We start from the raw sequence: 16,245 nt of genomic DNA on the forward strand, positions 1-16,245 counted from the left end.
GTTCTAGAACCCCCGCTGAGCTGAGGTGTTGGTGCAGCCATCTGGCACCAGGAACTCTGGTCTGAAGCTCTGGGGACAAGGCCTCTGCACACGGTACCCTGTGAGCAAGTGACACTAGACTAAGCAAAAAGGAAAAGGAAAAAAAAAGATTAGACTTTATTTTGTTACCCAGGTTCTAGTTTTATTTCCTGAGAATTGTTAACAGGCTTTGTTGGAGACAGAGGAAGAGAGTAAATAAAAAATAACTTCTAAGCTTTAAAAAGAAAAAAAAAAGCTGGCAGAATGTAAGAATTCTTACCACATCAGTCTTGAAGATCTCTGCCTGCAGAGTCTGATGGAAGTGAGCGTGATGAGGTTCCTCTTCTTTATGTAAATTTAGGTTAGCAAGAGAAAATATTTTTGGAATTAAATCCCTGGTGCTAGTGAGTTTGGTAAAAATTTGTTATGAATACTCATTTCCTGTTGACCCCTTTCCTCTCAGAGATGATCATTGTTTTCTTTTGTCTCCATCATCTATGTCCTGAGAGCTTGGCTTTTTGATCAGTGAGAATATTCTCTCAGGACTCTGCCAACAGGAGGGTGCACGGACCACCATGCACCTGGTGGGCTGCCATATATGCTATGGAGCCAATAAGCCAGTTGGTCAGAAGCTCAGGTAACAACCCAGGCTTGCAGCTGACCTCGCAATATTCTTTGTCCACTGTACCAGCTCTCAGGGGATTTTGTCATACAGGGTCCTGGTCTATATGAGGATTTTGTCCTCTCAACCTTTGTTGCTTTGTTAGTGCTGGAAAAATCCCTTTCCAGTAGTGCCTGCCTGATGTCACAGATTAGCAGTTCTTTAACTAGGGGCACCCCACTTTCTCTTGGGCAACTGGAGGTACAGTTTTCACCACACCATTCTTACCAGCTGTAGCAAAAAAGGCCTTTGACTTCTTAGACTATCTTTGAGAGTGAACTTGATGGATCGTGTGAGGGCTGCCTTTTTTTTTTTCTTCACTCTCTTATAGAACATCTCTTGCATCCTTTGTTAAGCCATAAAAAGGCTTATTGCTTTGAGTTGCTATTTGAATTAGCGCTATTTAAAAGAAAGAAAAAACTGTTTTGGAGGGCTCTTATCCTAAACAGTTGTCTCATTAGTACCTCTGGAAAGACCAAGTTAAAAAATGGATACAAAGAAATATAATGACTAGCCTTAGTGACTCCCTTAACAAAATGACAGGACAAAAATTACACTTGGAACACAAATTAATCTCCACATCCAAAGAGCATGCCATCTTCTGGCACACCTGCTTGTTTTGCGTCTAAGAACTAGGGTCCTAGAAGTTGTAGATATCTACAAAAATGGGAAAATCTTACTAAGCTTGTGTATGTCCTGGGGACTTGGCTAACTGTCAGGTTGGGAGCTCCAAAATAGGGCTGGACAGAAATGTGGGTTGCACCACATTTGCAGCTAGAAATGGCTGCACAGAAATTGTAGGTTAAACTCTATCTGTGGCTAGAGTCCTACCAAATTGCTGCTAGCCCTCAGGGAAATTACAGCCTAGAATTACAATGGCCGTTATCCCAATAAGATCAGATCATCTGGGAAGTGCACTTAAAAGCAAGGGCTTCCAAATCAAACAGAATGGGATATCCATTTTAATTGGTATGCGGAAGCCTCCCAAAATAGCTTCACTGAAAGATTTGTTGTAAAAGGCTAAGGAAAAAAGTAAAGATAAGAGGTACCTAAAGCAAAAGACTGTAAGATTGACAATTCCTACTGCTCCTCTCTACCCTCCTTTATTTGAGTACTCATTTTAGTCACCTTTTGTCTGAGATGCCTTTCCACTCTGAATAGACTATTAAACAATTATCTTTTAAAACAAAACCGATGCAGGTAAACAGATGTGGGGCATGAGGAGGCCTGTGTCCCAGGTCTTGGTGGAGCCCCTGGGATGTGCCCCTCCAGGTGTGGATCCTTGGCTTCATTCAGAAAAGAATTCAAGTGCAAGCTACAGTTGAGTAAAGGTAGATTTATTTAGAGAGATACATACTGCATAGAGTGTAAGGCAAGAGAAAGGCAAGGGAAGAGGTGTGGGAATTGGGTGCTTAGGTTAAAGTAAAAGTAGGTACACACTCCACAGACAGAGTGCGGGCAATCTCCAAAGAGGAGGGAGTGAAAAGGGCCATTAGGCGTGGTATTGCCAGTTTTTATGGGATCGGTAGCTTCACACGCTTCACACACAGTTGGGGCCATTCCAGCTGCCCTGGAGAAGGGGCTGGGAATCTCAGGAATTGGGTCACCACCCATTCTTTGGCCTATTGTGGTCTGCCTTGGGAGGTCACAGAGGCTGAGGGCATGTTACAGTGAGCAGATAAGCTCAAGATCTACTAGAAGCCAAACCTCCTACCAGCTTAATCCTCAAGGCCAACTAGGAGTTGAATCTTCCACCATTTTGGTTTTAATTGCTGTCATTCATTGAGTGGCTGTGCCCTGTCCCCTTCCATCCTGTCTCAAAACCATTTGAGGTTGCAGGTGATCTTCCTCAGATACCTTTCACTCCTTGGTCAAGGGCTGAACTAAGGGCCATAATTAAAGAATTTCTTAAACCCCTGAAGAATCCTGAAAAAATTTTTAAGTGGATTACCTCCTGAGATTAGCCGTTAAATAAAAATGAGGAAAAAATAAGATGGGAGGCTGAACTCATGATGATAGATGATATTCAGAGCCTGATGTGGATTTCTTTTAGGCCTTCTCCCCTAAACTAAATATACCTAGAGGAAAAGAAATAACACTCCAACACAGAGAGGTGGATGGGTGTAACAGTCCTCTGATGTTGCTTGGGCAACAACACAATTCTCTGAGGAACTGGAAACAACTGTCTTTGCCAAGCAAACCTCTATGAGGCTAGAGAGGTAAGTCTAGAGGCAATTCAAAACCCTACAAGCTCACAACCCCCCTTTTCATCTCAAAATGCCTGCAGATATTGGGACACTGGAAACAGAATTGTCCTGCACTTAAGATAAAGAAGAGGGGAGGCTATAGCTAGCTCAGTGGTAGAGCACATGCTTAGCATGCATAAGGTCCTGGGTTTGATCCTCAGTACCTCCATTAAACATACAAACAAATAAATAAATAAATAAACAAACAAATATATAAACCTAATTACCGTGCCCTCCCCCCCAAAAAGATAAAGGAAAAACCTAAATCGACATAGTAACAACACTAAAGCTCGGATAATAAGCAAATATGGCCCCTAAATTCCATCTTAGAGAAAACTTGTGTTCTTTTTCTGTGCCTTTGTTTTTTGTTTGTTTGTTTTCTGTGCCTTTGTGATGTGGATTTCTACACACACCCCCCAACCCCATTCTCTCAGACCTCAGAAAGAATATTCTTTGAAATGCATACTTTAAAGAGATGTTTCTTATCAAAAGTTAAAAAAGAAAAAGAAGTATTTGGAAATTAGGCAAATGAAACATCCTCACAAATATTCATAACTATGAGGCCTTTGTGTCTGACTATACGTTTATGTGTGTCTATATTCCTATGTTGTAGATGTGTGACATATTTCTAACTTCAGATGACAATGCCAAAATTAATGTGTAAAAAAGCTCATTTTAGTTGGCTTGAAGGCAAGCACTCACTAAGGATCAGGTATTCTAAAATTCTCAGAAATATAGAAACTAACCCAAATTAATTTCAGCTTCATTTGATTTCAGAAAATAGTATTAAAGCAAATTTAAGTTTGTGGCTTAATTAAAATAGGAATGCCTTCAGAGTTATCAGCATGGAATATAATGAAGATAAACAACTTTTATACTACCTGGGTTTATTAGTCAAATAAGGTTGTGGGTTTATTAGTTAAATAAGTTCATGTTATTTGTCAGCTAGAAAAATAAATTGGGATGATAGTTGACTGTCTAATGTCTCATGAAGTTTTCATCATTCTTAAGAACAAGTAAATCAAATAGATGAAAGTTGGATAAGAGGTTTTGAGATGAATTCTTGAGCATTATATTTGTATAGTATGTGTACTTAAAAATGGCTTCCAAAATCTTTTTGGTAACTTGAAGCTTTGGAGCTTTGCTAAGTTGAGTTAAATAGTGGAAAATTTTCAAATATCTAGATAATTTCTAATACAATGAAGTATTGAGCATTAATTACTGAACATAGGCTTACTAACTTTTGTTTTCTTTTTTCAGAAAAACTAAAAATATTTGGGTCCATTAGTAAACATATTTCAAACACTGAAGACTGGAACTATGTGGAAGCATATGTCTCTAGAAATTATAAAATGTAATCATAAGTTTGTCAATCTAAAAAATACTGGTGTAACATCCAGTTCACGATTGCTTACTTCTTAGCCTTCATTAGAAATTAAGGGTTTCTAAGAGGTAAAACAAAATCTAATATATGTGATCGAAGCTGCTAGAAATAACAAGGGCAACATCTCTGTATGCAAGGAAAGTAAGATGTGTGTTTTCAGTGAAAGAAGACACAAAGAATTAAAGTGTAGTTTGTTAAGGGCAAAGAAAGTAATTTTGTCCCAAAGAGAGGCTTGGAAAGAGGGAAAACTTAGGACAAAATCTGAATGTAAAAAAGAAAGTTGTAGAAGGTTTATGGAAAAGGAATATTTGAAAAGGCATTTTACTTGTGCTCAGGACTAGCTAGGAATCGAGTAAACTGAATTAAGTAAATGAGTTTCAATATCAAAACTACACTGATGTAAATGTGAAATTTGATTTTCTCTTTGTTGAAAGGACAAAGTTTTCTTGAACGATTGTTTTCTTGGACTATTGGTCTGCTTTTCATAAGAGATGGTAAAAAGTTTTGTTTATCTTTAAAAGTAATCTGCCTAGAAAACAAGAATTCTGTAGTTAGCCAAAATATTTTCCTGTGTTTATCAGGTCTTTGTTTGCTTAAGTAAACCTAGTCCCCTTGATATTAAAATAGCTAAGTTTTGCTTAGAACTACGCTAACCATCTATGTTTGCCTATGAAGTCTTTAATTGTCACTCTGGTTAAATGGGTAACTAAGTATTGTTTCACAGTGACCTATAATCCTATTTTGACCAAGTGTTTTCAAACATTTTTGATATTTTTGACAAACTTTCCAAAAGTCAAATTCTAAATAAAGGCTAAATCTGAAATTTTCCAGAGGGCCCCTGGAACATCTCAAAAGATTTGTTAAGTAAGTAATACGAAGCCTTCTTTATGGTGTGTCTGTATAGGTATATATAATAAGTATTCTAGAAATTATGTGGAATTTCTGGAAGTCTGATATATCCTGGTGTGTTATCAGTCATAATTGCAGCTATTATCTTAAAATGTTGTATGTTATAGAAATAACCAAATTTTCTTGTCAATTCTATTATAATAAACTCTCATCAGATCTTTAATAATTGACATTTTAAAGTCTTTTGTCATTTACAGAGTTATTGTTTTACCCAGATGCTTTAATAAAAATGTTCCTGCAGAGGTATATCATTTTCAAGGAGACTCATGGAAAGGATTTTTGACAAATACAAGTTCATGATAACCTTAAGATCATAAAACTGACCTGGGTAGGAATTTACAGAACTCTAAGGAAAAACTGGATTCATAAAACTTCTAACAAAAGATTGAAATCAATAAGAAGTAATAGCATGGAACTGAATGAACTGTTAAGAATGATTATAATTTTTGTGATTTGTTTTATTGCTGATTCTCTAATATTTTGTTTTTCTAGATTTAAGGAAAAATTTTTTCTCTTAAGCTATCTATGGTTATAGCAATTTAGTAAAATATATCTTTGTGAACAAAGATGAAACATTTATCTTTTTCTCCCTACTTGATCCCTCCAGAACTCAGAAACTCTTAGGAGTATTATTTTCATAACAATATAGTTATTTGCATAAGTTCAGAAAGAATCTATTCTCCTTGTAACAGAACATAACAGGAAATGTTGAGTATATTCCAAAGCTTTGACTTGAATGTCATATTTGAGAGAGAGGTGACTAGACAGCTTCAAGGAACTAAGGTTGGCTTTACGGAGTGAAAAAAGCCTCTTGGGAAAATCAGCTTGGTACCTTGTTTACAAGATTACCAGCAAACTTACCAGGTGAATAGGAAAGGTCACTTCCTGGCAGGTGCAGGAATCTCAGGATGTTTTGGGGACCTTGAAAAGAGTAATTCACTCAAACCTACAGATATTGCAAATGAGTCTGAGTCTGATGGGGTTGAGCTAAAATGACAAAACAGTCAGTTATTTTACCAGCAAAATGGGTTAGTATGGGAAGAGCAAAGAATTTTAATTTGGGACATAAAACCAATGGCAAATCACAAGTAAGTCCGGAGAACAAAGGAGAGAGAACCATTCTTTTATAGAGGAGAAGGAGAAGTTGGGAGCGGCTATTAAAATAGAAAGTTTATTGAAGGAAACTGGGAATTTGAGGGTAGTGGCTTTTTTATTGGCTGAGTTATGAGTCTATCATTGCCCAGCAAGGAGAAATTCTTCCTTCCTCCTGCTGGGGAGTAAGTAGTAACTTTCTTTCTGTTGGAGAAACAAAAGTACTTCCTGTTGCATCTGCAGTTGACATTCATTGGTGAGACATGACAGCTCTCTCTTCTGGCCTCCCAACTCGCAATTTTTTAAACTTTTTTTTCTTAATTTAAGTATTAATTAATTATAGTATAGTTTATTACAATGTTGTGTTAGTTTCTGGTGCACAGCATAGTGATTCAGATATATCTATATATCTATAGATATATATAGGTGTAGATATAGATATCTTTTTTCACTATAAGTTATTATAAGCTATTGAATATAGTTCCCTGTGCTATATAGTAGGACCTTGGTGTTTATCTATTGTATATACAGTTGTATGTATCTGCTAATCCTGAACTCCTAGTTTATCCCTCCCCCCTACCCTTTTCCGCTTTGGTAACCATAAGTGTGTTTCTATGTCTGTGAGTCTGTTTCTGTTTTGTAAATAAGTTCATTTGTGTCATTTTTGTAGATTCCACATATAAATGATCTCATAATATTTGTGTTTCTCTGTCTGACTTGCTTCACTTAGTATGAGACTCTCTAAATCCATTCATGTTGCTGCAAATGGCATTATTTCATTCTTTTTTATGGCTGAGTAGTATTCTATTATATATATACACCACAACTTCTTTATCCAATAGTCTGTTGATGGACATTTAGGTTGCTTCCATGTCTTGGCTAGTGTACATAGTGCTGCTATGAACATTGGGGCCAATTCCATTTTAAGTAAGGTTTCTGTTTATTAATTTCAAAATGGCAGGCCCTTGGCTTGGCTTGGCTTGGCTTCTTGACCTCTAGAGGCTTTTAAAAGTTCAATCTGAAGATTCCTTCTAAAAGTTCCAGCAAAGCAGACTTTAAAGAGCTTATATTATCAATTGCTATTCTTGCTGCATTTATATAAATAACCTGGCCAAATTTAATAAGATTAGACTTGTTTTGCAAACAAATTAGTGTTAATTTGGCTGTCTTTGGTAGAAATTAGGGTGATTTTAAAGAGGAAAGCTATGTTTCAATAGCACATCTTAGTGGATATTAGATTCTAGTGGTGTTCACTGTCTTTGAAATTTTATTTACTTGTAAACTGAACTAGATTCTGAATTCTTCTAGTTTCCTCCAGTATCTGGTTATGCCTCTCCAAAGTAACATTTCCAACTTTCTCCTACCCTTTTGACTTGGAACACTGAGAACAAAAGCTGCTCTTATCCCTAAAGCCCTACAAACAGAATGTGAATGACTTGATATAAATTTCAGAGAAATCACAGTAGCTCATGTTTAGACAATCTTCTTTGTGCTTGTTGCCTATCTGGCCACTCAGAAATGCTCCATGGGCTACCAGTAGGCCCAATGACATCATCAGAGACATTCAAACTGCAAATCAGGAAAATCTTTCTGACTGCCACTGCCTGCCCTCACTCCATCTGAAGCTTTGAGTCTGACATCTAGAAGCCATGTGAGCTCCCACTGGCAGCTCTCAGGACTCAGATGCTGGGTTTATAATTTGCTTCAACCACCTTTGTTTTTGTTTTGCTTCTATAGAAATTCCTCTTATTAAATACCTGATTTCCTGCATAATATGGTCTAACTTTGGAAGCCCAGCTGCGTCACCTGCCTCCTGAAATGAGACAGCGGTGTTAATGGACCTCGCCAAGCCTCACCATTGGGAAACTGGTTCAATGAGATATGGAGCAATCTATCCGGATTGTGAAACATCTTGGGGAATTTTCAAAGGCGGGACTGTAAAGGAGCAGAACTTACCACCACAAAATAAATCTTTGGCATAAGGGTTATTTTAGGCTGATGATTTTTAAGAAACTGCAGGCAGTGAGAAGCCCTGAAAACTGAGTAGACATTACCCTTTTGTAAGAGGTATTCACATATATAGGGGAAATCTCCATTTGTACCAGGAAGAGGCCTTATCTCTAGAAATTCTTTTTTTTTTTTCCAGTGGAAGTACTGGGAATTGAATCTAGGACTTCGTGCATGCTAAGCATGCACTCTACCACTGAGCTATACCCTCTACCCTAGAAACGCTTATCAACGCATAAGACAAGGAGTTACTTCACAAAAACCTAACCTTGTTTGAGAAGGAAAAAAAGCCAGGTTGGGCTAACAAGATAACTCATAAATCTAAGTGTAGTAAGTGATGGTTTACTGATCTAAGTTCTGCTGGGCTAACTCATAAATCTGAAGTTTAGTGTCAGTTTACTGGGCTAACAAGCTAACTCGTAAATCCAAGCTCAACATGTGTCAGTAACATGACCTGTTCCTAATAGATAAGTTCCAGTGTACTGATTCCTTGGTTTTGCTGTTCAAGCCTTATTGGCTAATAGCCCCAAGCTTGTAATTAACCCTCTAAAACCCCATGCACACGTCTTGGAGGTGCTCAGAGCTTTGGAGCAAAAGCCCCTCTGAGCCCGCCAGCGTAATAAATCTGAGTACCCCAACACTCCAAGTGGTGCTTATTTCTTGGCTGGCCTGTCATTTCCCTAACAGTTTACTGCAGTTTTCCAGGCAACCTCCCTGGCTCTCTATCCCCAACATCTTTTGTTTTTAACTGAAAATGGTATTTAAATTGAAAGGCTTCTGCCATTTTGCAATTTGGTGGGACAGGTAGTTACTCAGTTTTTCTGGGTGTCTCCCATGCAAACAGGAGGTATACATGCTATTAAATGTTTGTTTTTCCCACCGGTTAATGTCTTCTATCACTTTAATCACTAGGCCAGCCAAAAACCTAGGCAAGTAGAGAAACTCAGCCTTCTGAATGCAGGATTTCAGGCAGTCCCTTTGCTAGGTCGCTGTTCCTAAGCAGCTCCATCCCCCTGGGTCTGGGCGCTTGCACAGCTCTAACCTTTAGATTCCCCCATCTTTATTTCCTAGAGTCTGTACAACATCACTAAACAGTTAACCACAGGAGGTCCTATATTGCTGCCATGTCACCTTTCCCAACGAGGCTGTGAAATTCCTGAGTCCAGGGCAAGAACTGAGACAGGAAGGGGGCAGTGCACAGCCATTCAAGGAATAATACAGCAATTAACATCAAAATGGTGGAAGATTCAATCCCCAGCAGGCCTTGAGGCTCAAGATGGTGGGAGATATGACTTCTGGTAGACCCTGAGCTTCATTATATGCCCACAGTCACCATGACAGTCCCAAGGCTAGCCATAAAAGGTCACAGAGTGGGAAATGGCCTACTTTCTAGGAATCCCAGCCCTTTTCCCAGGGTAGTTAGACTAGTCCTTCCACTTATTAGCATATGAAGTCACTGAGCCCATAAAAACTGGCAACACGGTGCCTCGTGGCTGCCATCTCTTTCCCTCTCCCAGTTTGGAGACAGTCCGCACTCTGTCTATGGAGTGTGCACCTACTTTTACTTTAACCTGAGCACCCAGTTCCCACACCTCTTTCCTTGTCTTTCTCTTGCCTTATGCTCTATGCAGTATGTATCTCTCTAAATATATCTACCTTTACTCAATTGTGGCTCACACTTGAATTCTTTCCTGGGCAAAGCCAAGGACCCACACCTGGTGGGGCATGTCCCAGAGGAGGTAAACAGGGGGAAATCCCATACATCCAAATGTTCCTGATCCTATACCAAAAACCCTGGTCTAAGGAACTCCTGCTGGATATTCCTGGCCCGTGTCCCCTCAAAGCATCTCCCACTGTGAAGGAAAAGCTGGGCTGGTCTAACAAGATAACTCACAAGTCTAGGAATGTGAAGGAGATGCTGGGCTGGGCTGGCAGGATAACTCACAAATCTAAGTATTGGAATACTGATCTGAGTTCTGCTGGACTAACTTGTAAATCTAGGTTAATTAGTGTTGGTTTGCTGTTCATGTTTTTTGCTAGCCAGCTGGATTTTCAAAGATACATATCTGGCTTTGGAATGTTGGTTTGCTGCCTCCCTGCCTCCACTTTTGTGATAATAATGCTGCTAAAGCTGTTTCATGCCTATTGGCCAAATACCCCAAGCTTGTACTTTACCCTATAAAACCTCATGTGCACGTCTTGGAGGTGCTCAGAGCTTCAGAGCAGAAGCCCCTCTGAGCCCGCCAGTGTAATACATCTGAGTGCTCCAACCCTCCGAGTGGTGCTTGTTTCTTGGCTGGCCTGTCATTTCCATAACACCACGGAGCTCAGTGTTCTAGATGACCCCCTTATGAATCCAGTTCCTCAAGGTCCACAGCCAGAAGTTCCTACTTCCCCCAACTCTGAGGGGGAACAGTCTTCCCCAGCATCTCCCTCACCAGAGGAAAGTCCTGCCAGTGCTACTCCAAGTGGGGCCATCTGCCAACCTCCTACTACCAAACTCTGCCCCTTGAAGGAAGTGCCAGCTGGTGATGGAGGAACAATCAAAGTTCACTTCCCCTTTTCTATGACTGATTTGGCTACTTGCAAAGAGAAATTTGGATGTTTCTCCGAGGACCCCAGTAGGTTCATGGAGGAATTTGCCAGGCTGACAATGGCCTCTGCGCTTACCTGGGGGGACCTACAGGTCCTCCTTCAACCTGCTGCACTTTCGAGGAAAAAAGCCGGATCCTTGGTGCAGCTTGGGTGTATGCCAATGAACTGGCTGCCTGCGACCAGGGATGTATAATCTCCCTTACTGGGGGGATGCAATCCCTGACCAAGACCCCCAGTGGAACCACCACCAGGGAGGTAGAGGCTTGAACGCAGAAACCATATGGTAACTTGCCTCATAGAGGGGATGAAAAAATGTGTTGTTAAGCATGTAAATTATGACAAAGTCAGGGAAGTAACACAGGGAAAAGATGAGAATCCAGCCGTCTTCCAGGGCCGCTTAGTGGAGGCCCTTAAAAAGTATACTAATATTAACCCCCAAACCCCATAGGGGGAAGTCCCATTTTATCACTTAGTCGGCCCCAGACATCAGGAGACAATTACAGAAGGCAGCTCTGGGACCACAGACCCTCAGGGATTAGCTCGTGGAGCTGGCTTTTGGAGTATTTAACAATAGAGACAGGGTTGGGGAGGCAAGAAGGATCCAGGGACAACAGCAAAAGGCACAATTCCTAGCAGCTGCCCTAAGCCGTGCGCCACCTCAGGGTTACCCTCCTTCAAGAAGACCCATGGCGAGGACAGGATCCAGGATGCCTGGATCTGAGCCACTGTCTTGCCAAAAAGGGACCTGTTTTAAGTGTGGCCAGGAGGGCCACTGGAAGAATGAATGCCCTATGTTTGAAAAAGGTCCACAGGGACCCAGCCCGATATGCAAACAAAAAGGCCACTGGAAATGGGACTGCCCCCAGTCCTCAAGGGGGCTTGGGGCTCCCAAACCAATGATGGCCGAGATGACTGAAGACTGATGGGGCCCGAGGCCCTCAAAGTCTCTCACAGGACACCTGGTCACTTCTCTGGAGGAGCCTCGGGTAACCCTTGACATGCAGGTAGAAAAGTTGTTTTCTTATTAGATATGGGAGTCGCCTACTCTGTGCTGACTGATTTCCCTGGACCTTTGTCCCCCAGTCCTGTGTAATAATGGGGATCAATGGGAAGCCCCAAACCAAGCGATTCACACCACCACCCCCTTAGCTGCCTGCTAGAAAATTTTACCTTTGCACATCAGTTTCTGCTCATGCCTAAGTGCCCCATCCCCTTGTTGGGAAGGGATTTACTCACTAAATTCCAGACAGTAATACAATTTGGACACCCTCATGAAGAAGGCACTCACCAAGAGAAAGGACTGCTCTGGGCCTTGGGAACCCACCTCAATACTAAATCAGGGGAGATCTCCCTTCCACCTCATATTGTTTCTCAAGTAAACCCTGCTGTCTGGGACACAGAGGTCCCTGGTAAGGCTACTAACGTGCCCCCAGTTCAGATCTCGTTAAAGCCAAATACTAATTACCATGGAGAAGATAGTATCCCTTGAGGCCCAAGACCCAATGAGGTATCCAGCCTTTGATAACCAAGTTCTTAAAATATGGGCTGTTACCACCCTGCCAATCTCCATGTAATACTCCTATCCTGCCCATCAAAAAGCAAAATGGAGAATACCGGTTTGTTCAAGACCTCAGGGCAGTTAATGAGGCAGTGGTACCAATTCACCCAATAGTCCCTAATCCATACTTTATTGACCCAGGTCCCAGAAAATGCAACTTGGTTCACAGTGCTAGATCTAAAGGATGCTTTCTTTTGCATTCCTCTGCATCTAGACTCCCAATACGTCTTTGCCTTTGAGGGGACAGATCCAGACACTCATAGTGTTTCCCAACTAATCTGGACTGTGCTGCCCCAAGGCTTCAGGGACAGCTCTCACTTGTTTGGAAGTGCATCAGAAAAAGAGTTGAGAGAATTAGGATTGACCAATGGCTCTCTCTTACAGTATGTGAATGATCTCCTAATTTGTAGCCCCACTAGAGAGGATTCAAATAAAAACACTACTCAGGTTCTCAGCTTCCTAGGAGAAGGAGGCTATTGAGTCTTTCCCCACACAGCCCAGGTTTCCATGCAGCAGGTTAAGTACCTGGGATATACGCTCTGCCCTGGGACCAGAGCTCTAGCCCAAGACGGAGAGGAAGCTATTAGGACCCTTCAACCCCCCAGACTAAGAAGCAACTGAGGGCCTTTCTGGGTGTGGCGGGGTCTGGCAGGACCTGGATTCCTGGATTTGGGCTTATTGCAAAGCCTCTTTATGAGGCCCTAAAAAGGGGTGACCACGGACCCCTAAATTGGGACAAAAATTGTCAACAGGTATTTCTACCTTTAAAACAGAAACTAGGAACTGCGCCTGCACTGGGTCTTCCAAACTTAGAAAATCCTTTTACACTCTATGTAGCTGAGAGGCAAGGGAGAGTTTGGGCGTCCTCACCCAGAAGCTCGGGGGCCTGCCTAGACTAATAGCTTATTTCTCAAAACAACTTCATCAGGTGGCGACAGGGTGGCCAGGTTGTCTTAGGGCAGTAGCTGCCACTGCTCTGTGAGTAGATGAGGCCAATAAGCTTGGGGCAGCCACTGGAAGTTCTAACAGCCCACCAGGTACAAGGAGTCTTAGAGACTGAAGGACACCCCTGGCTGACACAGGTGGGCGACTACTTAAATACCAAGCCCTCCTACTTGATTCCCCAGACAGAACTCTTAAAGTTTGTCAGGTTTTTGGTCCAGCCATTCTAGTGCTGGGTCCCCATCCCAGGAATCCCTTATTCACTGCTGTGTGGAGACTATTGAACAAGTTTATTCCAGCTGGCCAGATCTCAGGGTTGAGCCCCTGTCCAGTCCCGAAGCAGAATGGTTTACAGATGGAAGCAGCTTTATACATAACGGAACAAGGCGAGCTGGTTACGCTATAGTAAACCTATAAACAGTCGTTGAGTCTGGAGCTCTGCCCTCCCAGACTTCTGCATAAAAGGCTGAACTAACAGCACTCCAGTTAGGAAAAGGTCTAAGAATCAACCGCCTTCTAGCATACATAAATAAGTAAGCCTAGTTACTACACCCCCTCAAAAAAAGAAAAAAAAGAATCAATACCTATACTGACTCTAAATATGGATTCCTTATGTCACATGCCCATGCTGCCATATGGAAAGAAAGGGGACTGCTAACAGCCAGGGGGTCCCCTATGTAACACCAGGCAGAAATTCTAAAACTCCTAGAAGCAGTCCACTTCCCAAAGAGGTTGCAGTCACACACTGCAGGGGTCACCAAAAGGGTGAATCTTCCCTTACAAAGGGAAACGCCCTTGCAGTCAAGGCTGCCAAAGCTGCAGCCAGAGAACAGCCGGTCACACAAGCTGCAGTTCTCCCACCTGAGGACCAGCCTCTCCCAACGGCACCGTCCTATACACCTGAAGAGGTCGAATGGGCTAAACTCAGAGGGCTAGAGAAGAATTTCTCAGGGAGGCTGATGAAAGATAATAAGCTGCTCATTCCTGGGGACAAACAATGGAAAATAATTAAGCATCTCCATGAGTCCACCCACCTAGGGTAGGACTCCATGCACAGACTAATTTCTCAAGTGTTCCCAGGTAAGGGACTGTCCCAAACGGTTAAGAAAGTCACTAGGGCCTGTGAACTCTGTGCCCGCAATGACCCAGGGAGTCACCCTATACCCTCACCCCTACTCTGGCCCACACAGCATCGGGGAACTTACCCAGGGGAAGACTGGCAAATGGGCTGCCCTCTTGTAAGCGACAGAAATACCTGTTGGGATTCACAGACACCTTTGCAGGATGGGTAGAAGCTTTCCCCACCAGAACGGAAAAAGCAATAGAAGTGTCAAAATTTCTGCTCAAAGAAATAATCCCAAGATTTGGGCTAACAAAAAGCTTACCGAATTATAATGGACTCTCCTTCATTGCCAAGGTGACTCAACAGGTTTCTTCAGCTCTAGGTATTAACTTTTGCCTCCACTCTTCCTGGAGGCCCCAGTCTTCAGGCAAGGTAGAAAAAGCAAGTCACATTCTGAAAAGGACACTTGCTAAGCTATGCCCAGAGACTCTAGAAACCTCGGTGCCCCTCCTGCCTATAGCTCTTCTAAGAATAAGAACGGCCTCTAAGGGAATTTTAAAACTTAGCCCATTTGAAATGATTTATGGGAGGCTCTTTTGAACTTCAGATTCCTTGTTTGATGTGGAGACCCGTAAAATAGCTTCCTATCTTGTTAGCTTAAGCCACGTTCAAAGAGACCATTAAAAATATGGAAACAACGTTGCCCTTTCCCACAGAGGAAAATGTTGAAGTCCCTGTCCAGTTAGGGAACTTTGTTTTACTAAAAACTTGGAAGGAGGGGGTCCCCTGAAGACCAGCTGCAGCCAAAATAGAAGGGACCATATCAGGTATTACTAAGCACCTCAACTGCCTTTAAGCTATGAGGAGTTGCTAGTTGGGTACATCTGTCCAGAATAAAATCTGTAACTTACTGTGAAGGAAAAGCCGGGCTGGGCTAACAAGCTAACTCACAAATCTAAGTGTAACAAGTGTCGGATTACTGATCTGAGTTCTGCCGGGCTAACTCATAAATCTAAGTTCATAAGTGTCAGCTTGCTGATTCCCAGGTGTTTTGTTTTTTTTTTTTCTTTTTTCTAGCCAGCTGGATTTTCAGAGACATATCTGGCCTTGAAGTGTTGGTTTGCTGCCTCCCTGCTTCTACTTTTGTGATAATGATGCTGCTAAAGCTGTTTCATGCCTATTGGCCGAACACCCCAAGTTTGTAATTAACCCTATAAAACCTCATGCGCATGTCTTGGAGGTGCTCAGAGCTTCGGAGCAGAAGCCCCTCTGAGCCCGCTGGTGTAATACATCTGAGTGCTCCAACCCTCCGAGTGGTGCTTGTTTCTTGGCTGGCCTGTCATTTCCACAACATTTCTGGAGGCCCCAGCGAGATTCAACCACGCCAGCTCCTTGAGCCACTGGACTGGTGGCTCCGGCCGACCGGGGGACGGGACTCCGGCAGCGAACGAGGTGGCGCCAACCGACGGTATTCCGGGTTCTCCTTCATGACCGCGACTTGGGCCCCCCTGGGTGGCTGGGCTACAACCAGAGCTAGACTCAATGGAGGGACGGACAGACTCACCAAGAGGCCATCCGGACAAGGTAGGAACCCCCGGGAGGAATCAGGAGGAATGTTGTTAACCTGTGTGTGTGTGTGTGTGTGTGTGTGTGTGTGTGTGTGTGTGTGTGTGTGTGTGTGAATGAGCGGCCTGTGAAGCATGCGATCAGGCTCGAGTTTGTAGCTCCACGGCCTTCTGCTATGGAGTTCGAGTGAGTCCCAACCTGCGG

General features: G+C 42.4%; 2 long non-coding RNA genes across 2 annotated transcripts in view; both read left to right on the forward strand.

Annotated features, from left to right (window-relative positions):
• Nucleotides 1–16,245, forward strand: part of LOC140698794 (uncharacterized) — a 58,843-nt gene that overhangs the window by 29,516 nt on the left and 13,082 nt on the right. The window contains exon 3 of the long non-coding RNA XR_012076751.1: nt 15,553–16,059. This is a non-coding gene — a long non-coding RNA (uncharacterized lncRNA). The remainder of the gene's footprint in view (nt 1–15,552; nt 16,060–16,245) is intronic.
• Nucleotides 20–8,298, forward strand: LOC140698795 (uncharacterized). The gene is made up of 3 exons (XR_012076752.1): nt 20–100; nt 2,733–2,898; nt 8,048–8,298. It is a non-coding gene; the product is annotated as an uncharacterized lncRNA (long non-coding RNA).

Source organism: Vicugna pacos, chromosome 10 (assembly GCF_048564905.1).
Source record: "Vicugna pacos chromosome 10, VicPac4, whole genome shotgun sequence".
Lineage (NCBI taxonomy): Eukaryota > Metazoa > Chordata > Mammalia > Artiodactyla > Camelidae > Vicugna > Vicugna pacos.